Genomic DNA, 26344 nt, shown 5'->3' on the forward strand with positions numbered 1-26344 from the left:
TTCACGGGTTGATAATAAGTTTATGATGTTAAAATGTTCTGATCTGTTTAGTCGAGACGAAACCATGTGGAGTCAAAATGGTTGCAGTATACTTTTTTTTCACCTCATTCGCAGAAAAGCCTTGCGTAGGGTGATGCACAGAGTTGGTTGCGCAACACTTCTTTTTTTTGTAGTCAGAGTATTGCAGACTACTTGCAAGTTGGTTATGCTGTTTGGAAAACACTTCTAGTGGGTCCATGGTATGTGTGTTAAAAGCAAGGAATAGCACCATAATTATGCTCATTCTTGCATTTTATCTTATTCTTAGAAGTTAGTTTTTTGTGGGGCTGGAACTTTGCCCATGAATGTGCTCTAGAATGATGCTCTAGAGTGGGCATGGGAACAACGCTACAATGCAGCCGACCAATTTGTTCCGCTTCTGCCTGTTCCAGATCGTGACCATCTCCAGCACAAGCACCGACGCGGCGCCTTATCGGTGTTGCGATTGTTTTCTGCCACACGTGCTGCAGCAAGACAAGCCAGCGCGAAGTGACGTGTGTTCCGCCCATCTTCTGGATACCACGCCGGCGCCAGTTACCGCGGCTCTTCCTGGACTGTTGACCGCAACTGCATCGACATCATCAAGCCCGCTCTACTTAAGCAACAGGCGACGCCCGCAGCAGTTTAGTGGGCATGGGAACAACGCTACAATGCAGCCGACCAATTTGTTCCGCTTCTGCCTGTTCCAGGTTAGTTACACATCTTCTAAGCGCTCCAGTAATGCATTCCTTGTTGTGTTCCCGTGCCCACAACTGCTTTTGAATCATGTGCATGACTGTTTTTTGCGTAATGAAATTGCTGCTGTGTGGGGATGTCGAGCTGAATCCTGGGCCGAACAAAACTGGTGCCGCGAGGAATGCCCAGTCGGTTCAAGACGCTCTGGACAGCGGAAGCGAAGCGGTTTTAGCATTGCTTCATGACCTTAGGGACCGTTCTGCTAAAATTGAGGAAGGGCAAGAGCGTATATTCAGTTCCTTGCAAGACCTCACAGCCAATCAGAAAGAATTGAGCGGACAGATTGCAGACCTTTCAATACGCCTTAATTCGGTTGAAGATAAACTGGAGCTTCTAGATGAAGTTCGTGAAGATTTGGCGACGGTGAAAGAAAATGCTGAAAGGGCACTGAACGAAAATGAGAAGCTTAAAATCCGTTTAAACGATTTAGAGGATAGGTCTCGAAGGGAAAATCTGGTGTTTTTCAATGTTCCAGAAGTATCGACTGAATCATGGGCTGAATCTGAGAAAAAGGTACGGGAAATTATTGAAGACGAAATGTCTGTAACCTTAGCTGAAATGGACATTGAGCGCGTGGTACGGCTGGACCAGAGAAAACCTGACCAATACTAGTCAAATTTTTGCATCACAAAATCAGAGAAAGAGTTTTCGGTGCAAAGACCAAATTGAAAGATTCAGACGTCTCGATTAGCGAAGATTTTTCTCAGGCCACCAGGCATGCGCGGAAGAAACTTGTTCAATTCGCAAAGCAAACTGAGCCCGAAGAATCATTTAGCCTCCGCTACAACAAGCTTAATCTTAAGAAAAGATGTTACGTGTACTGCCCTATAACTGATAGTGTCCGGGAAAACAATTCAACACGTGTTGTAACCAACTCAAGCCCTTCAAGCCATTCTTCTCCAAGATAACTAGATAAGGATGAGCATCGACCTGCGCAAACACTTAGAAACATTTCTATCCTTTTCACTAATATACGCAGTGTTTTTTGTCATCGTGAGAGCTTATCCTGCACCGCCGATACCATGGGGGCTGTTATTGTTGTACTAACAGAGACTTGGCTCAATGAATCCGTGCGCAATAGCGAAATATTTTCCTCACAAAAGTGTTACCATATATTTCGTTGTGACCGCCCTTCTGGCCGCGGCGGCGGCACTTTAATCGCTGTATCTGAGGATATAGAATGCTTTGAAGTTAACCTTGATACCACTCTTGAGTTCATTTGTGTCCAGATCAAAATTAACAACAAAGCTCTCCTCTTTTGTGCATGTTACCGTCCACCATCTACTACCGTTGGCTTCTGTAATTACCTCCATGACATTCTTAACATAATTCAAACAAGGTTTCCTAATCGGCCTATTTTTCTTTTTGGTGACTTTAACTTTCCTGCCATTAACTGGTCAGACACTCATTTAGGCAACGATGGATCATCAGAATCAACAAGTTTTTCAGCACTTTGCTCCACCTTTTCATTAACACAGGTAGTCACACAACCTACAAGGGTGACATCTACAAGCTCAAGCATATTATACCTTTTGCTAACTAGTTCCCCAGACCTTGTTTCCGACGTAAGCTACTTACCAGGTTTAAGCGATCATTACCTACTCCATATCGAATTAAGTTTACCGTCTAACAAATCGCGAAACAAAACTAAAACCATTTACGACTAGGCTAAGGCAAATTTTACGTCAATTAATGATGGCCTTAAGCTATTTTTGGCAGACTTTCTCATAAAGTCTGACCAAAGGTCTGTTAATGAAAATTGGTGTTTATTTAAGAACAAACTACATGAGCTAACTGAATTGTATGTTCCTCGAAGAATCATCACTACTAATGGCAGGTCACCATGGTTCACCCGGTCATTAAAACGCCTTGGTAACAAAAAAAGACGGTTATATTCCAAGGCAAAGTCATCGGGAAAACCTGAACATTGGGCAGCACTCAGAGGTGTGGTTGAGGAGTACAAAAATGCGTTAAAGATAGCCAAGGAGCGATATTTTAACGTCACTCTGCCATCACTTTTACTAACTGATCCAAAAAAGTTCTGGAACGTTGTTAACGGTTCAGTCCAGCCATCAGTTTCTCTTCTCGATGCGCAATCAAATCCCATCCCTATTAGCGACAGTGCTAGGGTACTTAATGAAACTTTTGCTAAGGCATTTTATCTCTCCTCAAGCACATCACTACCGGATTATAATGGTCACATCACATTCCCAATGGATCCCATTCATTTTGATTTTGAAGGCATCATAACTATCATAGATCACATGAAACTATCCTCTTCTTGCGGTCCAGATAATATCAGCAGTAAAATTCTGAAAAACACTAAAGTATATTCTGCCATAATACTGTCAAAATTATTTCAGCAATCCCTACAAGACGATGAACTCCCAAATGACTGGAAATTAGGTAAGGTGGTTCCACTCCACAAATCAGGCGACAAACACCTTTCACTCAACTATCGACCAATATCATTAACCAGCATTCCTTGCAAGATAATGGAGCATGTCATCCTGTCTCACCTAGCTAACTTTCTTGAGTCATCTTCGTTCTTCAACTGTGCACAACATGGTTTTAGAAAATACTTCTCTTGCGAAACACAATTAATAAATCTTACGAGCAATATTAACTTCATACTTGATCATGGCAATGAGGCTGACTGTATTTATTTAGACTTTCGCAAAGCATTTGACACAGTGTCGCACAAATTACTTCTTTACAAACTAAGTAAACCTAATATTGATCATAATGTACTAAGGTGGATTGAGTGCTTTTTGTCTAACCGATTGCAGTATGTACACGCTATTGGCTTTAACTCGTCATCCATTCCTGTGACCTCCGGCGTCCCACAAGGTTCTGTCATAGGTTCTTTGCTGTTCCTTGTATATAATAATGACCTGCCTAACAATGTAACATCTTCAGTAGGACTCTTTGCGGACGATTGTGTCGTTTACCGCGAAATAAAAAATACGAATGACGTTGAATTACTTCAGGCAGACCTAACCACTATCTCTAACTGGTGTTCACAATGGCAAATGACTCTTAATACGACTAAATGCAAACTAATGCGCTTTTCCCGTCGCGAAAATTCAAGTCCTGTTGCCTACACTATTTCTTCTTCCTTGCTAACACCCGTGGAATCTTATAAATATCTCGGCGTCATTCTAACATCAGATCTAACTTGGAAAGCACACGTCAGCTCTATCATAGCTTCCGCTAACCGCATGCTTGGATACCTTAAGCGCAATTTTTACTTAGCACCAACCCCTGTCAAGCTTCTTCTGTATAAGTCACTTGTGCGCTCAAAATTAGAATACGCTAACTCTGTATGGGACCCTTTCACTAACACACTCATCGACGCTCTAGAAGCTGTGCAGAATAGAGCAGCGCGTTTTATTGTGCGCAACTATGATCGTGCTTCCAGTGTCACAGAAATAAAAAAATTGTTTATCGTTAGCCCCTCTTGCTCTGCGCAGAAAAGTGTCCCGTCTGTGTCTGTTTTTTAAAATTTACAGCATGAACTCTACTCTGAAAGAAGCATTGATCACAACACCAACATATGTTTCATCTCGCATCGATCACTCACGGAAAGTTGGCGTTCCTTGTTGCCGGACAACATCCTGCATAAATTCCTTTATTCCAAAAACATCGTCGGAGTGGAACCACCTACCACCACATATTGTAGCTGCAAAGGACGTTGATGAGTTTAGGGCACTGTTGTCATTACATTATGGTTTACCATAGCCTCAGCTGGTTCACTTCGTTTTGTATATTGTGTATTTAGCCCTGTTCCTTTTTTTTTCTCGCATGCACTTTGTTCTGTTAATAGCCTTCTGCCATCGTACCCGTTCAATGTTTCTACGAAGGGTGATGTTCTAGTTCATATCTTTGTGCTTACATGAAATGTTTTTTGACTGTTTTTGTGAATTTATTCTTTTTGGTGTTGGTATTCCTAATTATTGTATTGTTTCGCTTTTTTGAATCATGTATTTTCTTGCAGCTAGCTTTTTTTTGTAGGCATGCCTATGTATGCGTTAACCCCCTTTTTGTAAGAGTTTCATTTTATATCTATGTACCACTCCCCTCAATAATGCCCTGTGGGCCATGAGGGTATCAGAAATAAAATAAAATAAAAATAATCAAAATAAAATATATATGTTCCTTTTCATTTCAGCAGGTTACGAGCCAGAAAGAAAAAAAGACTCAAAAAAAGAAACCTTTCTACAAAAAGCTGCACTTTGCAGCTGAAGAGAGCTGCTCTTCAGATGAACTCATTGATAAGGAGGCACTGGATGCCAAACAAAATTAAATAGAAAAACTGCAATGTGAAATCAGATCCCTAAGAAAAAAGCTGGCAGAGGAACGGAAGCGAAATCATGACCTTCAAGAAGTGGTTGTGGCAGGAATTGGTGAGGCACATAACTGTTTGCATCCCAAGAACAAAATTGGTGCATGAGGGATGCAGTGCCAACAGTGTTTGCTGGTGTTTCTTTGTCAGCGTGGCTGCTGTTTGTTAGTTCCACGTTTATAGCAAGTATTCTTAGCAAGCATGCAGGGGCCTGTTAGAGAACATTAGGCAGGGGCAATGCATGCTTTGACTAAGATGCCCTCTCATAAATTAGGTGCAGAGTTGAGCCTTATGAAATTTAGTTGTTTGCCTCAGGGTCTCGATAATATTTTCATTGCTTACTTTCTGGTAGGTAAAATTCAGAATCTTGTGGTGGTATTTGCTGGTGCGAAGTTCCGTTTTATCTTTTTGAGTAGTATATGAGTACAGGTGTAGTGGAATGAATGGTAGTGTGTAATGCATAGAAGAATGAGTGGCGGTTTCCAGCCAGTAATGAAGCAATCAAGGTAACATGACACATCTATTTTTGGCTCATTTCCAAACGGGCATCTTGATTGGTGCCTTTATTGTCTTTGCCTGAGGTCTGATTCGTTGCATTGCTTGACGATCACCGTTTTTAAGACTGCTTGTTGTTGAATTCGAGCTTTACGAATAGCACTGCGTCGTACTTCGTCATTCACCCCACTAGTCAAACAGACATGCTAAGGTGCTTAGAAGGGAGAAGGTGAAAAGCGCGGTACATTCACCATTCAGAGGACTAGCCCGCTTGCACGTGAATGTCGCTAGGGCAAAATCAAGAGCTGCAATCTAGGGCGCTGGCACCACGCTAGCGGGGAGGCAGCCATTACTTGGAAGTATCAACACCATGAATGCACGCTTGGTTAAGTTGATGTGGTTATCTCAGGTAGGCTTGCGATGTGCCACAAGAAATGCTGTCAGCCTCAAAGATCATGGCATATATTTGTGCAAAGCCGCTGCTTTTATAGTCGTGCTGCATTGTTTTTGTGCAGTTTCTGACATGCAAGCTGCAGTTGCTGCAAATGCCACGAAGGAGTTTTAGTCTTCAAAATGAACAGATGTATTAAACATTTGCTAATGTTAACGTTTTTACCAGGTATATGCTGATTCATGAGAATAAGAGCATGAGGTGATTTTGCTCAATATAATGCAAGACACTCAGCACCTTGAAGAGCCGAGTGCCGCCTCTCGCCATTGAAGGATTTGACAATTTCGCTTTGTATAAGGTTGCGATTTCGAAATTTACATTTAAAAAAGTTTTTCTCATAATCGCACCTGTCTAGAAAGATGGGATTGCTATGTTTACGCACCACAAGTACCCTAATGGAGACGAGTCTCAGCAGGAGAACTCTCCCATTTTTTGGAAGATGCTTAGAAGCAAAATATGCGGTTTTGACATGTTTATATTTATTGTAAATAAAACGAATGCTCCTTAAATGAATTAGAATTTCCCATGCTGTGTGGCAATTCTTCCAATATTTAAGATAAATTCAATTGGTAACTGCATGCAGTCTAGATGTGGGTATTTCTTTTCTGTAGGGTGGTGACTTAAGTACAGAAGTAAAAAAAAGCACAGTACAGAGATGAAAAGAAATGTTGGCGCACTGCTAAGCGCTCTGGGATTAGTGTCGCATCCTTTACGACTGCAACTTGAGTTCACACATCTTGAGAGTTAATTCAGTATAATGCAGCTGATCAGGCACACTACCAACGCAGTGAGCGGACATATTTTTCTGCTCTACAGGGATTTCCCTCCAATGTGAGGTTAACCTCGAACTGAGCTCAAAGAAAATTAAAGCCCTGTGAAGTGTGCAGTTGCAATTGTTAATTTGTAAACAGGTTTGAAGACCTTAAGCTGCTTTGTTTACTTGTCACGTCATTCATGCGTTCAAGGGCCAGTTTTGCCTGGCCGGTTTTCACACCTCCCCTGCTATACACCCCAGTTATGCAGTCTTGCTGAGTGCATTGTTGTGCGATGTATATTGTATATTGAAGTATGAAGTTGGATAAAAATAAGCAGAAAACTTACTGGCTTGAACAAATGTTCTTTTCATGGCATTCTTGGATTCTTTTTTTGCTTAGAAAAAGGCTTGTTTTTTATGTTGCACAGAAGCGGAATGTGCAGTATCTGCTTATGGGTGCAAAAAAAGATTACAAAGGCCGTCTGTAATGCCAGGAATTGAGAAGTATTCATTATTTGAGCCGCCGTGGTGGCTGAGTGGTTATGCCGCTCGGATGCTGGCCCGAAAGACACGGGTTCGATCCAGGCCGCGGCGGTCGAATTTTGATGGAGGCGAAATTCTAGAGGCTCGTGTACTGTGCGATGTCAGTGCATGTAAAGAACCCTAGGTGGTAGAAATATCCGGAGCCCTTCACTACGGTGTCTCTCATAGCCTGAGTCGCTTTGGGACGTTAAACCCTCATGTACTGAACCGTATTCATTATGTGAACAGTGTTTAACATACCGTGCAAATCGCAATCTTTGTCTCCAGATTTTGCGCTTTTATTTTTATCATTATTCGGTTTTCACTGGTGACGGGGTGTCCAGGCCATCTGTTTGGCATGAATACAAGTGTTTTTATTGTGCAGGAGAAGAGCAAGAACACCTAAAGAAAAGAAAAATATGCCAGTGCAGCGAACAGCAGCAGGTACGTGAAATGTAGTGAGGTTCAATACTGTCATACACAAGGGCGTTTTTAATTTGTCGTGTGGGTGTGCAACTTGGACGTAATGGCAGCAGCAGAATCGTCTGAACAACGAGACGCGCCAGATGAAGGGCTGCCAGAGCTGGCTGCAGCTGGAGCAACTGCAATGGAGGCTGCTGCCTCCTGTAGTCTGAGCGCAGCACAGCAGGGGCTACCAGTGCAAGTAAGTGGCACACATGATATGTATACAGTTAACTACCATTATTTTTGTGTAGTGCCGAAAGAGACCTGATGGTATTAGGTGCACCGAATGTTGTTCAGTTAGTATGACGTTAAGTCTTCCAGTGTGACAGAGGTAGAAGATCAGCCCATTTGCTCTGATTAATATTTTCGTGGTTTTATCATAATTGAGTGTTAATTATAACTTTTTGGCTGTTATAATGTAGGCCTGACTGTATTTGGAAACAAGCTCTTATTTAAATCACGATTATTCACGAAAGAAAACTAGCAGTCCTAACTATAGTTCGTGGAAACATACATTGGCAGTGTGTTTTTAGAATATTGAAGTCAAGAGTTAGGCGGAAAACCATCTGGTCAGGATGATTCATGGCAAAAAATAAATGATGCCGACCAAAAGAACGAAGACAGCGACATTTCGGCTTCCATACGGGAGCCTTGTTCACAATGAGCACAAAACGTAGAATCGACGTCTTAAAGTGGTCATGACGTGGTATACCAAAAAATCGTGGTTTTACATAGCAGGTACGAGCCACAACGTTGTTATGCATGCCTAAAAAGGATGTAGAGCTCTACTTGCGCATTTAGGCTGGCAATTTCAATTAAAGTTATCGGCTCTAAGCCCCTCCCCCTGACAGCAACAGCCATATTGAAGTAGCCTAGCTGAGCTGTCATAAACTGACAGTGCCGTTGTCTGCTGCAAGATGCGCGAATACCATTTTAATTACTCAACACAGAATGATGGGATGAATAGCTGGCATCTCCTCAAAAATACATTTGTTACAGCGGTGGTTATTACTAATAATTCAAGTTATTCTAATGGGAGTGCTCGAGTTTTGTATGGGGACATTTTTGTAGATTGTTGGCTGGCGTTGGATGTTCGTTTGGCTGGGAAGTACTTAAAGCTGTAACAGAGTGCTTCACCTTTTGGAAGTTATTTCAATGGTCCGCGCTTCACCGTGCCATGTTAGCCATTTTGTGTTGACATTTATCAGAATTAAGTGTGGTTGACTTTGTCCTTGGCTTGGTTTGATGGCTAAATTTAAGTGCTACAGGATTGCCAGAAAAAATATTTGAAGCCTTAATATTTCCCAGAAATGTTCTTAACAGCTTTTGAAACAGTACGCAACAATACCAAGCACATTTTATGGGCGCTTAATTTGACTTTTTCTTTCTCCAGTTGTCATTACCATCAATTGCAAATGACATTTTTTACCGTGTAGGACCGAAAGAGACTGAATGAGATTAATTTAGTGACATTTAAGACAAGAACCCTACATCTGCGCACCACCACCACGCAGATCCCATGAGTTGAGTGGAGGTGTTGAATTATTCAGGTGGGATTAGCATTGCTTATTCTGCCGGCAATTACGCCACCGTAGCCTCGCATTTATGTTAATAATGTCCTAAAACCTGTCGTATCTACCCCGCTATGCGCACAGTCACTTCGATGCGATGCGCACAGTCATCGCATCAGTCACCCTCTTCAAGTTCTGCACCTGCGTGCCCGTGCCAACGTCTTTACCAACTAATTATTTTGTCAAGTAGCAACTGACTGGAATGGCCTTCCCTATCATATCGCTGCCATAGCTAACCCATCATCGTTTATGACTGCTGTCAACGCTGCACCATGTATTTCCCACCTTTTATGTAACACCCCATTTGGGATCTTTATTGAAAATAAAGTGAAGTGAAATTTGTTAGTGTGACAGGTTTATTAGCCTACTACCTTATCATGCTTTACTCAGTATGCCTGCTTATTGCAAAGGTGCTATCACATAATTTGCTTGCATAGCACATAGCCTAACACTGTGATTAACTTTAATTAAAATTTAAATAAATGATAATAGTGCACTTTACTTGCTGATTCTTGATGAATACCTATGCACAATAATTTGAAACTGAAATGACAATTTTGTTTTGACAGGTGCAGATTTCTGTGCCCACTGTATTGGAAGTCGCCCAGGAGCAGCAAGAGGTCCCAAGAGGATATGTACAGAATGATGTACAGAACGGAGAAAAAGAAAATGAGGAGGTACAGAATGGAGATTTTCATTTCAACTCGAAGCTTTATTAAAATGGAATAATATTCAGGCCATCAGGCGAATTAACAAAGCCTGACAGTCAGGAAGAGCATGGAAAGAACGTTCAAGTCTGATAATCGTCACCCATGAATTTTACTTTTTGTTGTTAGTAATGGGGATGTACGAAGTTACAACAGTTGGGGTTAATTTTGCCTATGTTATCGTAAAATGAATTTTCAAGCCCCAGCTGCACTGAACGAAGATTTTTTTGAAGTGAAAACAAGCCTGAAAAATGGTTCGTTGTGGCAAAAACTTTGTTGACTTCTATGGCTAGCTAACAGAGAATTAGAAATATTTTGTTCAGATTTCTTTTCAGAGGGGTTAATTGGAGATGGCTCACAAGAGGGATGTGCTTGTATAGAACTTTTGGATCAGTGTATCACCCTTAAAAGAAGCTCAAAAGCATTCACTTTTGGTACATGTTGTGATGAGAAACAAACAAGAGTGAGAAAGGGAAGTTGTTTGCGCTGCGCTGGTGGCCCACATTTCTTCAGGCTTCGGAACTGTTGTGGTCTACAATTCATAACTTCCTCTTATTCCTTATCGTAGCCCAGCTGCAGCATGCACTATGGTTCAAATTAGCACTGTATGAGGCATAAAAATGTTTTCGTTGATTATCAGCAACCAATATTTTACTTGATGCGCTTTTTCTTTGTGTCTGACCTTACTTGTTCAAATTTTTTTTAGGTGCACTTAGCCTGTGCGGTGACCATCCCTAGAGGGAAATGAAATTACCTTCTGACACAGCCCAAGGACTCTCTCTTTGTGCGGGAAATGGCAAAGGCTTTATGGGGTATAAAGGAGCTCTATAATAAGAGTATAACCGGTAGGCCCTGCCACCGTTTCCTGCACAAAGAGGGAGCTTCTGAGCTACCAGGGAGGCGGGCTATTACGCCCGAAAAAGTCAAAGCTCTCCGATGTAAGGTTATTTATTGTAAAGCATTCTTTCTGCATGGTGCTGTTTTCTCATCCCCATATTAGAAGACCATAATACATTAACACTTGGTCCTTGGAGTTGTATATAATACTTTTCATGAAGTTTATTTGATGATTCTATAATTGCAGTTGCAAACCTGTAACTAACCATAGAGAAATAACTTTCTCTGCTATGGTGACGACGCTTGTAACCCTTTAAAAGCATATGGCGCAAGAAACAGTTTGTAGCATGTTATTTCTGAATCAATATAGTGCAAAGTAATTACAATAATAATATTAATTGGTTTTTGGGGAAAGGAAATGGCGCAGTATCTGTCTCATATAACGTTGGACACCTGAACCGCGCCGTATGGGAAGGGATAAGGAAGGGAGTGAAAGAAGAAAGGAAGAAGGAGGTGCCGTAGTGGAGGGCTCCGGAATAATTTCGACCACCTGGGGATCTTTTACGTGCACTGACATCGCACAGCACACGGGCGCCTTAGCGTTTTTCCTCCATTAAAACACAGCCGCCGCGGTCGGGTTCGAACCCGGGAACTCCGGATCAGTAGTCGAGCGCCCTAACCACTGAGCCACCGCGGCGGGGCCAAAGTAATTATAAGGGTCCATTTTTTCATCTTATAAAAACCGCATAGATTGCATCAGTTTTCAAAACTTTGTGTAGTAAATTATTTTGTACTGTTTTCAGCTGCCTTCGAGATGCCCATTGAGCACCATCCCAGCAGCAAGGCGAGGAAGGAGAGCTTTCGCAGCATGAATCGTTCTCTCGGTGATAGCTGAAAGTCCTAAAAAATTGAGCTCAGGCTAGATATATGCATGTATTAAAGATATTTAAAGTACTTTGTATAGCTGTACACTTCAGCAGCACTTACACTGGTAGTGAGTGCTGTTCATGCATGTCAAGACATACATGTAGTCATATATGGATAAAAGTTAGCATGATGTGGGTTTGCGGCAAAAAAATATTTCTTCAGGCGAATTAAGCAAGTGACAATCAAAATCATTGGAGCGTGAGGGCACATGCGTGCTCCATCTGCAAAAATACCTGCTGACTGCATATTGAGGCAAAATATTTTTCTCTAATCTGGATCCCACAAAATTTTGTATATTACATATTTCAGTGTCATCGTGAATTTTTACTTCTGCAAGCCATAATCAAGACGTATAACTTTGAAGTACTGCATAGCTGCCTCATATTGCTAAAAGCTGCATGCGTGTTGCATTCCCACAGTGTGCAATTATAATCCGGGTTGAATCTCTCTAGCCGCATGGTAGTGCAGAGTCCGCACAAATATGTGGAGTCCACCACTTACGGACTGCTGTGGAGTCCATTCAGTTCAACTGTATGGAGTCCAAAACAGGTGCGAGTCCATACGTATCCGTCAAGTACGGATGAACGCGGATACCCGTACACTGTGGAGTCCGTAGTTCCATAATTCCGTACGTATGGATCCGCTTTCTCCGTTGTATGGAAATTTTCAGCAGGGGCGGCCTAACGAATTGAAAATTAGGTAAGGGAATCAGTTAAAAAAAGAGATTGAGAGAGAAAGAGTAGGAATTACAAAAAATAGTTAGCCACAAACGAAAGCTTATGATGGTATGGGCAGTACGAAAGCTTATGAAGGAGGATGTTTTGATTCTAGGAGATAATTTTGAACGGCAGAACAAACATTCCCATTGGTATGGCCAAGGATAGAAGCGCCAAGGGACAGAACAGCCGCAGAAGACAGACGAAAATTGAGATTCTGCATTGGGACCTCTAATAGTCGCCTCCGGATCGATGAGTAGTGACGACGAAAGAGAAGAAAGTGCTCTATTGTTTCCGGCTCAACACAATACGGACACAATGGGGAGATCACCAGACCGGGCCTGTAAAAGAAAAATTTAGTTGCGGCACCCGGCAATGAAGACGCGTGAAGGAAACTTCGTTTGCGCGATCGCCATGCTGTGCCAAGGAAACAGGAGGTTGGAAGTCGTCCAATTAAATAAGCGCTGAAGCACCAAATTATTTCATTACAGTGTACATTCGAAATCGTGCCGCCGTGATGTAAGCAGTTGTTGGAAGGGGGTCAACAATCGGTCCACTCAGGGCTGCCTTCGCTAGAGTATCAGCTGAGTCATTTAACAGAAGACTCCTGTGCCCAGGAACCCAAATAAATCGAACTGATTAGATATATGAAGGGATCAAGAATTTTAGCATTCGAAAGAGCTGCGATTCAGTGCACGCAGACAGGGAAGTGCATAAAGATAACGAGTCCGTGAGTATTATTACCGCTGATAAAGAGATGGGTACCTTGCGCAAAGCCAGAACCACTGCTAGAAACTCAGCCAGAAAGATAGGTGCGAAATCTTGAAGACGGACAGAAAAAGACCAGTCAAGGGACTGGGAGTAAACGCCTACACCTGCCTTTTCGTCACACACCGAGCCATCAGTCGCAATAGCAACATGTGTGCCGAAGGTTGACAAGTATAACTGCAACATACCATTTAACAAAGAGAAAGGCAGTAATTTCGCTTTACGTGGGAAAATATCGTCGAAGATGATGGTCACAGTTGAGGGGATGGACCGCACCGGAACAATTTCAGGTATTCGCACATTTAGTGAGCCCAGCAAAAATTCACCGAAACAGATTTGGGGAGTTTGAAGCCGAGACCAGCCGACAGCCAAGAACTCCACTCGCTGGCCTAAGAAGACCAAATGGGATGCGTGCTGCTCCGAGTCGCAAAATCTTAAAAACGTCTGTACCGTCAACAGCCGAAACCTTGCAGTACGAGGCGGCACCCGTGCTTCCAGATACAAAACATTGTTTGCCACGTATTTAGGAAGACCCAAACAGAGGAGCAAAGCTTCACGCTATAAGAGCCGAAGTGAGCGCTGTTTATATGCAGCCGCGCCAGAAAACAGAACGCTGCCAAATTCCAAGATAGGCCGGATATACATTTTGTAAATCATCAGAAGAGCATGTCGGCGCATTCCACAGCGTGGGCTACTCAGCCTTCGCAGAAGACCGACTGCCCGAGCCCCTTTCGCAGCAACCTGATCTATATGCGACCGCCAAGAGAGAGATGTGTCATAAGTTAACCCGAGATACTTTAGAGAGCAATTCAATTTTTCAATTCAATTCAATTCTTTTATTTTTCCAGAAATAATGAATCCTGGAAAGGGTCAAGAGTTAAAGCTGTCTCGACAGCTTGACTAGGCCCATGACCCCATCTACAAGACAGTAGTGGTTTACAGCAACTGGTAGTGTCCATATTATTAACATCAAGAAATGCAAAGAACAATGAGTTATGCAAGAGCAGAAATGCCATTTCATTATTAACTAAACAGCATATGATTTCAAAATGTGTCTACAATAACTGTAATTATAGTTTTGAACACAGCACAATACCAACAAGAGAAGTTAAGCAGACAGAAATATAAAGAAAAATAGAATACATACATATTCTTGAAAAACAGCACTTGCAAATGAAAAGGTAAACACGCATAGCCATTCATTCTTTGAATCGAAAAAACACTCTCAGTTCTTTTAAACCTGAGGAATCTCGTGATGACGATAAACCAGTGAAATGTTTACCTGTTGAGAAATCGGAAAATGTAACAAAGCGCACTTCTTTACATTAAGACTAAAGTGGATTTCAAATAACCATCGGTCAACTGAATTTAAATACATTTGTAGCACCATACAAACAGAATATAAATCACTCGCACTAGCAGAGAATGCTGTATCGTCTGCATACACGTATCTAGTCACGTCAGGAGAGGTCGGAATTGAACTGAGTAAGAGATTTAAAAGAACAGGGGAGAGAACTGCACCTTGAGGCACTCCTCTAGATTGACGAAATTTCTTTGTAGAAATCCCGCGTTGACAACAATAAAATTCTCTGTCAGCCAGGAAAGCTGACACCCATGCCACAAAATACCTTGGCAAGCCCAGAGCCCGTAGTCTATGCATCAGAGACCCGTGCTCTACACTGTCATATGCTTTCGAGATGTCAAGTGTAACAAGTGCAGCATATTGGCGACGGCGGCGAGCAAGTCTGACACGGCTTTCGAGGTCAGTATGCGCACAACATATGGAGCATCCAGGCTTGAAACCAATCTGACAGCGGTTAAGCAGACGCTTTTCAGTAATGATGGGCATGATTCGTCCATACAGCACGCGTTCAACAAGTTTCACCAGATTCGATGTCAAAGAAATTGGTCGAATGTTGTATAAGACCAACCCTTCGCCTTGCTTTTTAAGCACCGGGATAACTTTTGAAACACTCCGTACATCCGGGATCCAAGGGGTTCTAATAGAGTAATTCACCAGCTCCAATAAATCATTGGGGGATTTGTCAAACAGAATTTTAATCATCGCCGAAGTGACACGGTCGGGACCAGGAGCTGCTGGAGGTAACCGATTTATAACTTGGGAGAGCTCATAAACAGAGACATTAACAAAATCATCATAGTGATTCCCCAGCTTATGTAGGCGGAAGAGCATAGCCGAAAAACGGTGTTCCAGGCCTCTGCCAATTTCTTCTAAAGTCCTGGCAAGCTCTACAGCGGTCAGCAGATTATAGGGAACGTTGTGAGCTGGTGGTTGCCTGTTCCTTGACCTCAGGAAGCGAAGCAAGGCGTGTATGTTATTCGATTTTGATGGATTTTCATAATTCTCTTCATCATATTTTTCCTTTCCCCGAGCGACTGTGCGATTAAAGGGAGCTGCAAGAAATTTATAATCGATCTAATTTCGGGGGCTTTGATTATGGATTAGTTTCTTCCAAGCTGCCTTGCGCCGCCTATAATCCTTTGAACACTCTGCGTTCCACCAAGGTCTCGGCGAACTCCCCATACTACCGCGCACTATAAATTCTGATTGCCTCCATACCTGACCTAATGCAGAGCATAATTCTAACACCCTGCTCTCCTGAGACAAATTCGGCAAAGATTGTAGTTTTGAACTTAGTGAACTTTTGAACTTGTTATAATCGACTATGGTGCAACTGAATCCGCCGATGGAAGTCATCGGACACACAATTTCAAAAACGTTATTGGAAAATGGTCCCTGTTTGTTGCAGAGTCAACAGGAGTCCAGGAGGAAACCGACCCCTGGGGTTGAAAACGTTAAATCTAATGCTGATATTGATTGCCCACGGAGAAAAGTCGGAAATCCCGAGTTCTTACAGTGTAGGTTATTCACACAGGCCCAATCCCATAAACGCAAACCGCAGTGGTCGGTTTGCAAACCCCAAGCCATGTGATGCGAATTGAAATCCCCGACCAGCAACACATGCGATCTGCTGACAGAGAGTAAGGAATCCAATGGACGAGTGTGATCAACCCCAGATGGAAAATATGCATTTGCGACTGTAATAGGATAAAAATCAGGAATGCAAAGATCCACTGCCTGAATTTCGCAATGAGCGTCCACACACTGAAGCACCAGTCTTGCCCTGTGACAAAATCTGGATGAAGCCAACAGAAGCAAACCGCCCCCCTCCCACTTGATGGGCGGCCAATTCTAAAAACTCGATAATTTTTCATATGAAATGAAAATTTTTAGACAGCCAGGTTTCTTGAAGTGCAATTGCGTGTGGTGAAAATCGATGTGAAAGACTTACTAAATCAGTGTAGGCTGACTGAATTGAACGAGAGTTCCATTGCAGCACTCTCAGAGATCCTATTCTGCCGAGAGGTCTGAAGGAGCAACTGCCTTTTCCAAAATGCTGTGGTTACCAGATTTTCCTCAATTACTCTTTTCTGATTTGGAATGATTGGTTTGGTTAGGTTTATGGAGGTTTAACGTCCCAAAGAGACTCAGGCTATGAGAGACGCCGTAGTGAAGGGCTCCGGAAATTTCGACCACCTGGGGTTCTTTAACGTGCACTGACATCGCACAGTACACGGGCCTCTAGAATTTTGCCTCCATCGAAATTCGACCGCCGCGGCCGGGATCGAACCCGCGTCTTTTAGGCCAGCAGCCGAGCGCCGTAACCACTCAGCCACCGCGGCGGCCTTGTTTTGGAATGAGGGGGGCGAGACGGTCCAGCAACGACCAAAGGAGACCGGCTACGTTTTAGAGCTCAAGCATCGAGCTCCAGCAACTCAACACACCCTTCAATTGCTCCGGTCGAGACTTCAGGTAAATGAGTTCGAGACGTGCGCTCTTTTTGTGGCTTCTTTGAAACAAGAGAAGGCTTCTCCGCACTCTGTGCAGGACCAACAGCAGGATCCACTGATGACATCATTGCAGCTTTGGAGTTCAGAATTAAAGAGGACATTTGCGGCACCATGACTTGCGAGATGCACTCTGTTACTGATACCACTAAGCAATCCATGGCCTTTGCAATAGCTTTTTCAACCGCAGTAAAAATTGCAACTGACAGGCTTGAATCCACCACCGCGGTCGTCTGCCGCGCTGCCTCACTTGAGTAACCGTACGTCCTCTCCTTAACAATAGCCATGGCCTCGCGCCTTGAGCACCTGCGCTTTTCTAGCACCTCCAACACCTTAACCTCCTCAGCCGTCGCAGGACAATTAGAATATGTTGCAGAGTGGCTACCGCTGCATAAGCAACACATCTCATCTTTTGATCAACTTCCTTCGCGATCATGATTTCCTCCGCACACACTGCACCGTGAGCTGGATTTACAGACGTTCGCGCTGTGGCCAATCCTCCAGCAGTTCCGGCATTGAAGTGGCCTTGAGGTATACTGGTCCACCCTGAAAACTAGGGCCACACCTTCAGCTCAGATGGACAAGAGGTACCAGCAAAAGTGGCAATTACCGTTTCCGTTGGAATCTTCGTTACCTCAACTACCCGGGTGCAACGATGTACAGCAATCACCCCTGTGGGAGAGAGTTTCTCCAGCGTTTCAATAGGACTAAATCGCGAGTCAACACCTCGTACACCAGACCTCTAGAGAACGCCAAGTGCGACGGGATAAATGCGCTTACCGACTCACTTCCAAAAGAGGTGCTCTTTAGCAAATCCATGATACAGGCCTGGTCTGCCGACCTGCACAACACGGCTCCTCTGCCGTACTGCCGGACGTCATAAATTTTTAAAAAGAGAGGCGAAATCGCCTGTAGCGCAGATTGAACCGCATCAGGGTTGTTGAGCCTAATTGCGCCTCCATCCAAAGGTACCAGATCCACGGGAGTAGTGCTGACGCCACTCCGAAAGAAGGCGTCCAGGGGGAGATGGTCCAGGGGGTGTTCCCCTGGCCAGCAGAGGACGTCGACATTGGCGGCTCTAACGGCCTGCAAGCGCCCTGCAAAAGCAAAAAACAATCAAACAGTCAGAAGCTGGTAAGACAAACAGTCACCGCCCAGTGAGACCGCGCCCGCCTCCAGATTCTCGCGCCGTGCATTGGAGAGCGTCATCTTCATCGACCTTTATCTGCTCCGTCCCGCAGCCCTGCCTGCTCACCGTCGTCTTCTACGTAGCAAAAATGCATGTTTTCACTCCGATTCGAATGTCGTAAACATTGTCTGTAGTTTTGTGACTCAGAGCATCGCGGGCACACGATGGAGTTGATGCAGACGCCGCTCACATGGCCGATCCTCATGCACTTCCTGCATTGAAGTGGCTTAGGCACAAAAGGTCGAACTTGATGACGAATGTGCCCAACCTTCACGTACGATGGTATGCAGTCCCCTTTGAAGGTCAGCTTGATGCATGCAGATCTTCCTAACCGCTGAACTTGAATGATGGAAATGCCGTTGGTTGCCGGCTTGATCAACATGGGTAAATCTTCGTCGCAGATTGCGATGTCGACGTTGTAGATTACGCCAGCCGTAGTGCCGCTGTCCTTGAGAATAAGAGTGCGTACACTGATGTTGCCGAGTTTGGTGATTGCGGTTAAACTATCTAGTACACTTCGCTTCACCACATCAATGGCAATGACGTTTTTGAACGGGTTGATTCTGACATCTTTATTGCCTCCCAGTACGAGGCTTTCCAGATAGAGATGGCCTGCCTGTTCAGGAGGTTCAAGTTGTTCGTTGAGTTCAACAGCACAAACAAGGCTGTACGCGCCGAGGAACTTCGCGCCGTGATGATTGTTGGCGTTCTTGATGAGGACACCGTTGACGTGCTCGATGAGGACGATTCGGCTTGTCTACACAGTCTGCGCTTAGCCTTCTTGCCAACAACCGGTGTGAAACCGTTGTCGGCCGAGGACGAGGAGTCTTCCCTTGGAACCGAGTACACAACAGTGCCCTGGCTGCTCGAGTAACTCTGGCGGTGCAGATGCTTCCTCTGGGCGGCTGCTGCCGACCCACCGGGCTCCAATAGAGGCCCAGCAGCCTCCACTTCCATCGCCGTGGCAAAATGAAGCGGCGCCTCTATGATTATAGCAGAAATTACCAGAAACCTGCAGAGACGTGAAGGAAGCGTTCTGACGGTGACGTTCGCCGCGCGACTACCTTGAAATGCGCAACTCCCAAGGCCCTCATGACTCTTCCTCGAAAGACTGCCCCCGTCTGAAGACCGAGCGGGCGGTACTGAAGCAAATGGTGCGAGACCATTCTACGCAAAAAGAAGCCGCCGCAAAGGTGCGACGACGTCGTTCGCGCCGCCGAAGGTCGTTAAAGAAAGCATTCACATTTGAGAATGATCCAAACGCAACTGCAGCTTATCCACCTCCAGCAAAATGCGTCCCAAATTAAGGGAGCCCCGCATCTTGTGAGGCTGGACCTGCTCCCTCAGATGCAACTTGGCCACCACTGCCAAAGCCTTCTACGCCTACTGTGTCAGGGATGTTGGCGGACTGAGGGCAGTGTGCAGCGCCTACGCCTGATCCAGCCAACAGCCACGATCAAGTCCATGGCCCAGATATGCAAGTGATTGCAATGCTAACGTCACTAATGTATGTCATGCGTGCTCTGCTTTCCAGCCTACGCACGCAAGCAGCAAACAGCGCACTTCAACTGCTGGACGCGCTACATTGAGTTCTCGCGGCTCTACAGTAGAAGGCATCATGGCTCCTTCGGACCTGTCTTTTCAACAGAAAGTCAAGCAAGCTTTCATTTTTCAATGGAATGCTCGTGAACTCCAGTCCCGGATTTCCGATTTACGGCACTACGTCTACGAGAATCACTGCCCCATTCTTGTGATTTGTGAACCGAAGACCCCGGCAATTTTGCGAATATCCGGTTACGAGGCATTTGCATCACCCACGCGCAACAGATCCAGCCAATTCATCTTTACATTCGACGTGAACTTACATATGTGGAATATTCAGTTCCTCCGAACGAAGACAATCAGTACGTTTGCCGGACAGTGAAGAGCCGAGACCTGATGTTTACGCTACTGCAGGAGTTCTTGGCGCCATCAAGTCGTTTTGACATCAAAGGTTTATTGGTTTGATGGCAGCTACACCTGCTTCGTGGGTCATTATGGATGACTTCAATGCTCATCACACCATGTGGGGAGGCGTTAGGATGGACGTTATGGGAAGACAGCTTGTGTCATTCGCCTCTGACCATGACCTCCAGTGCCTTAATGACGGAAGCCCGACCTATGTTCGAGGGGTGACTTATAGCAGCTGCTTGGGCTTGACTTTCGTTTCACAGTTCCTTACCAACAGCGTCTGGTGGTTTCCGGATGTAGATACCTATGGCAGCGGCCATATCTCAACCTATCTGATTATTACCGGCTATTCCACGTTTTCCCCAGCCACGTGTAGCAGCGCATTAACTGGATAGTTTTTAAATTACTTTTGGAGGCTGCTTGTAAAGAACGCTTCTCTACCGGTCTTGAACAAAGCATTAAGGAGGCCATGGAACAAGCCACCTGCACCTTTAACCCTGTCACTATCTACACCGATTTTGACTCCGAATTGCAGCGACTTCGATCACAACGGCGCAGGCCAGAGCGCAGATACCGACGCACAAAGTCGCACCTAGACCTAAGAGATGTTAGGCGCATACAGAAGATTCAGCGCAGAATTCAGGCACTGCAAACACAACGCTGGAGGACATTTTGCCAAACACTTGATCCACGGAAGCCTTTGACACGCGTTTGGAGTGTAATTCGGGGTCTGCGCACGTCCCCTCAACAGCGCTACCCGTTCAAATCCGTAGCGCTCCACCAAAGGCGCAGTGTGGTTGAGGCAGCCGGTGATTTCTGCACAAGAATACCAGACCCTCCGAATCCAGGCGCAACGCTGCACTGCAACTATGTTCCACCCTCACGCGATTCTCGGATGGATGTACTATTCTCCATGAAGAACTTGATGCTGCGCTGGCTTGTTGTAGAAGGTCATCATCATCAGGGCCCGAAGCTGTGACGTAATCCACACTTGCCAACCTTGGCCAAGAAGCTCGACGGGCTCTTTTGGACAGTTATAAGAAGTCATGGACTGCTGGCATAGTTCCTCATCATTGGAAGACCAGTCGTCTGGTTCCACTTCTTAAACAGGGGAAATCATCGCTCGACCTTTCATCCTACCGTCCAATTGCACTCGCCTGCTGCGTGAGCAAAGTCATGGAAAGAATGCTGTTCACACGCGTGGAATGGTACTTGGAGCAATATCAGATTTACCCAACCTTCATGTCTGGATTTCGACGAGGCCGCTCTTCTATCGACAACGTGGTTGACGGTTGACCTTGAAACGTCAGTGCAACACCGCAAAAGTTTGAAAAGATTGACCGCGGCATTATTTTTGGATATCAAAGGCGCGTACGACAACCTAACGCATCAGGCCATTTTGGACGCAATGGAAGCTGCTGAGATCGGAGGCCGCCCGTTCAGCTGAATACGCAGCTATTTATCAGAGAGGTCATTTTTTGTCTGTACTGCGGACGAGCCAACGTGTTTACGCCGAAATTCGCGCGGAGTCAATCAGGGTGGAGTGCTGAATCCATTTATTTTCAACCTTGCTCTCATCGGCCTGGTCGACGTATTGCCACAATCTGTTCAGATCTCTGTATATGCAGATGATATCTGTATTTGGGCATCAGGGGTGACCCGTCCTCAAGTTCGTGCAAGACTTCAAAAGGCGGCATCGATATTATCATCTTATCTCCGCTTGCAGGGCCTGAACATTTCGACCGAAATGTGTTCACTTGTAGCATTCACACGCAAAATAATGTCACGTTACACCTTCTCATCAGTGGCGAAGCCATTTCCTATGAGAGAAGCCACAGATTCCTTGGTGTTGTCATCGACAGGAACCTCTCGTGGATTCCACATATCTACGACATGAGAAAGAGACTAATTGCGATTGTCCACGTCCTCTCTCTCCTCGGGGGAAAGTACTGGGGCGTATAAGTGCGCTCGATGCTACAACTGTACCGTTCCTTATTTCTGGGCTACATGCTGTACAGTCTTCAGATATTCAGTTCCATTGGAAAGACAAAAAAAACGACCGTGGCTTAGCTTGGTTAAGCCTGGTGATTGCGAAGCAATTTTCTTCGAACGCTCTTGTCTCTGCTGGGGTGTTTCTTCTGCGCGCTGTTTTCTTCGCTTTTCGTTTTCCTTCTCTCGAAACGCACGTTCCTTCTCGAGCCGCTGCTGCCGCTGTTCCGGGGTTTCTTGGACACGCCTCTGCCGTTTAGTCGCGTTCCAGCGTTCTGAACTAGTAGAAGGAGACTCACTGTCGGGCAAACTCATAATTTCTTCCTTTGCTTCTGCTGTTTCCACAGAGGAGGTTGCACGTTGTCACCGAGCTGCATACTGGGCACGCCGCTTAGAAAGTCGTTCTTCTCGTTCTTCTTCCGTCTCCGTAGCTCGCTGATGCTTCCTCTTTGCATTCTGCCGAGCTGCCTTGTTCGTAGGCACCATCGTAACATCTGGCTGTATGACTGCCTTGGCGAGAGGAGCGGAGCTGTTTTATACAGCTGGTGTGACGTCACTCTGACCGTAGCGCCCCTGGTGAGAGGAGCGGGAGTTAGGCCGCCGTTGGTGGCTACCGCCTCGCCTCGCGACGGCGTGAGATGGGGCCCCGTTTTTACACAGCTGGTGTGACGTCACTCTAGGTCACGAGGTGTGACGTCACGCAGCGAGGTCATGCTAAAGGTCAGTGGTGCCTACCATCGCCTCGCCACGGAACGGGCTGAAGTGCGACCTAAAGTAGTATTGATTCGCAATAATATCAGACTCTTCAATGTGTGCAAGCGCAAGCTCTCTGTAACTGCCTTGGACTGCCTAAATGTGCTTCAACAGCAGCAACTGTTGTTGTTGCCCGGGAACATCCTGTTACTTCATACATTGCTGTTGACACCAGGAGCACACATATTCGGCACCTCACGCGGGTTCCCTGTCATCACCTCGCAAAACTCCCAATAGTTAGGCCGCGTACTGCATTCGCCAGTCATTGAAGCCCATCGCGCATATCTTCCATCGGAGTTCACCACTGCGTCAACACCGCGCTCACCCTTATGGAGACTTCAAGAACACTCGACCAGTTCTGCGGGGTCGGTGGTGATACCGGCGAGATCCGTATTCATGAAAGTGAAGACGACCTATTCTACATCTTCAAGTGGTGCGGAACCCGCAGCCTTACTGGCTGCGGTTGAGTTCATCAGTCAAGAACCTCCACATAACAGGACGGTTTTCATCGACTCTAAAGCAGCCCTTCAAGCCCTGGAAGCTGTGCAACGCCGCGGGTCGCAGGGACAACTTGTTGCTGTCTTGTTGTTGTCTACTGTACCACGGCAAGACATCAAGGTCAAGACATCATTTTTTAATGGCTGCCATGACACTGTGGTATTAACGGTAATCACCAGGCCGATGCGGCTGCGCGTTTTGCTCACAAAGACGGACATCCAGTGAGGATCCCAATATCAAGACCGGACGCTGCGTGTGGGCTTCGTTCGCCCTTTGGCGCTGGAACTCACACTTTGAACGTGGAACACGGGAGAGTTTTGCAACCTCCACCTCAAGGCACTGGACCCTGGACTACGCCTTCCTCTTCCACGTAACTTCGCACGTCACGAAGCAACATTGTTATGTCATTTATGGCTCGGTGTTGCTTTTACCATTCACTATGCTTTCTGCATGGGGATGGCCGCAGTCCTGCCTGTGAAAGCTGTGGTTGTGAGGAGACCATCGCTCATCTTTTCTGTGAGTGCCCGGCATTTGCATGTGCAAGACACACTGTGTTGTCCCCTGGACCGCCTCTATCCTCGCCCAATAACAGAACAAAAGATCCTCGGTCCCTGGCCACAGCAGTTGACTGCCCTCAAGGCATACAATGCACTCTGCCTGCTTGAGAGCGACTGGATTGAGTGACACATTGTGACAGCGTGCGCGTGTGTGTGTGTTATGCCTTTTTTCCTTATTTCTTCCTCCTTTAGTCCCCTAATTCCTCTTCCCAGAGCATGGTAGCCAACCGGAACCCCTTTCTGGTTAACATCCCTGCCTTTCCCTCCTCCTCTTTATCTATCTTTCTCTGTAGTTTTTTAGAGGGAAAGACAAGACAGAAAATGCACGCAGCAAGCAATCGGAACAGTTGTTCTTTAATCTTGGAGAGAACCCTTGAATTCGTCAGCAAAAAAAATCAAGGATGAAACAAAAAAGGACTTACTGGTCTTAAGTATCTCCCGGGTGTCGCCCGCTTTCCCCTTTCGCCACTTTTTTTTCAGGTTCTCCTAGCATTTCTTCATCTGGAGCCATGTCCGTGGGTGCACAATGGGATGGGGGTTTCTATAATCTTCCGTTCTTTCCTTTTCCTTGCGACTGACACGGCATCGGTTTTGTTGTTTTACAGCACGGCCTTGTGTTTTTCAACGAGGTCGAGAAGAGGTCGCTCCATTTCGGACAAGTTTATTTTGTACTTCTCCGGTTTCCTCATCCCGCGCGCGTCGCAACAAAGCACCAAAGAATGACGCAGTATACAAAACACACTACAAATGATTACACATTGTCAATAAATATAATACCAAAATATATGCGACACAAGCAGTGAATTTACAATTAAAATGCGCGGTAACAATAAAAAGGAGAGAAAAAGAGCTGGCGATGCAGGCGATGACGAAACCGATTCACGCGCACGAGCGGCAAGACTGCGACGTCGACAGGAGCAGTACTACACGCGCTATTGTAGTACCGTCTTTGTAACCAGACAAATATTTTTAGTTCTCCAAAGCTAGCCGGAAAAACTTTTTCTTGTGCTTAAAACGTTAACTGAGACCTGTACAGTGCATTAGCAGTGCTGTTTTGGCGCTTCGTTCTTTTTTTGTTCATAAATTTATTAGATATACCGAAATGTTTGCTTAGCCTCGATCCCATGGTGCCTACTTACATCTAAAAGCGTTACTTTCATAAGTGTGGCTTAAGTGCCGTTTTTGAAAATCTCTTTGCTACTTATACTTTAGTCAGAACTTAAGTCAGAAACTGCGATCAGAACTTGTTTCATTATTGAATACGGCGTTGAGGCCTTTTCCATCAAGAGAGAGCATTCCTAATGCTTTTTGTGGATACACATTGATCTGTGACGTAAGCAGGATTCATAGTGCCGTTATCGCCGGGTGCAGGTAACAAGTGGGAGTGCGGCTCATGGGAATGCATCTAAAGAAAAGTTTCGAATGTAATTCTATTACTGCACAGTGCACCAATGAAGCTGTGTGTGTACCCATGCCCTCGCTTTGTCGTTTGACTGCAGGCATATTGTGGCTAATTTTCTTTTCTATTTTGCGTTTGTTTTAAAAATGCATTTTGCTTTTTTTTAGCTGCTATTAATTTATTTTGATTGGTTATGCTAGTATATCCCGGATTGTTAATAGCAATGCTGTAGTAGGCATTCCTTCAACTTATGTACAATTTTCTTTAAGCTTTTACTTATCACAGAGCCTCCAAAATACCTATGGTAAAAGCCTATGATACAGAATGTGGATTTGTAAGGCACCTCTGGCAAGCACATATAGGGGTGTTTTTTTAAAAAACAATGACTTTGAAATGATACTGTATACTTCCACTTTCATTTATACTATGTAGTTGGCTTTTTTTAATAAAGAGAACCTTATAGGTGCACTGTGCGGTCAGAAAATTACATTGAGAACTTTTGTTTACTTGCACTCAACGATAGCGGTGCTACTGAGTTCTGTTTGTGTTACAGGTCGGTGTCAGTCTACAAGAACTATTAGGTACGCTCTCTCTTGATGGAAAAGATCTCAGTCTTGTGATATGGGGAAAATTTAGAGCAGCGTAGAGCGTTTATGCTTCCGCCCCCTCATTTAGGCGCTCTGGGTGATGCTCAAAAAACCACAATTCTGGGCTTGGATAACATTGTTGGAAAGAAAATACTGCAGCACGTGCTTTCGTACACTATTTTTTTCTCCTTCAAGAGGCTTGTTTCATGAGTTTGAAGGA

The sequence above is a fragment of the Amblyomma americanum genome, chromosome 1 (assembly GCF_052857255.1).
Source record: "Amblyomma americanum isolate KBUSLIRL-KWMA chromosome 1, ASM5285725v1, whole genome shotgun sequence".
In the NCBI taxonomy this organism is placed as follows: domain Eukaryota; kingdom Metazoa; phylum Arthropoda; class Arachnida; order Ixodida; family Ixodidae; genus Amblyomma; species Amblyomma americanum.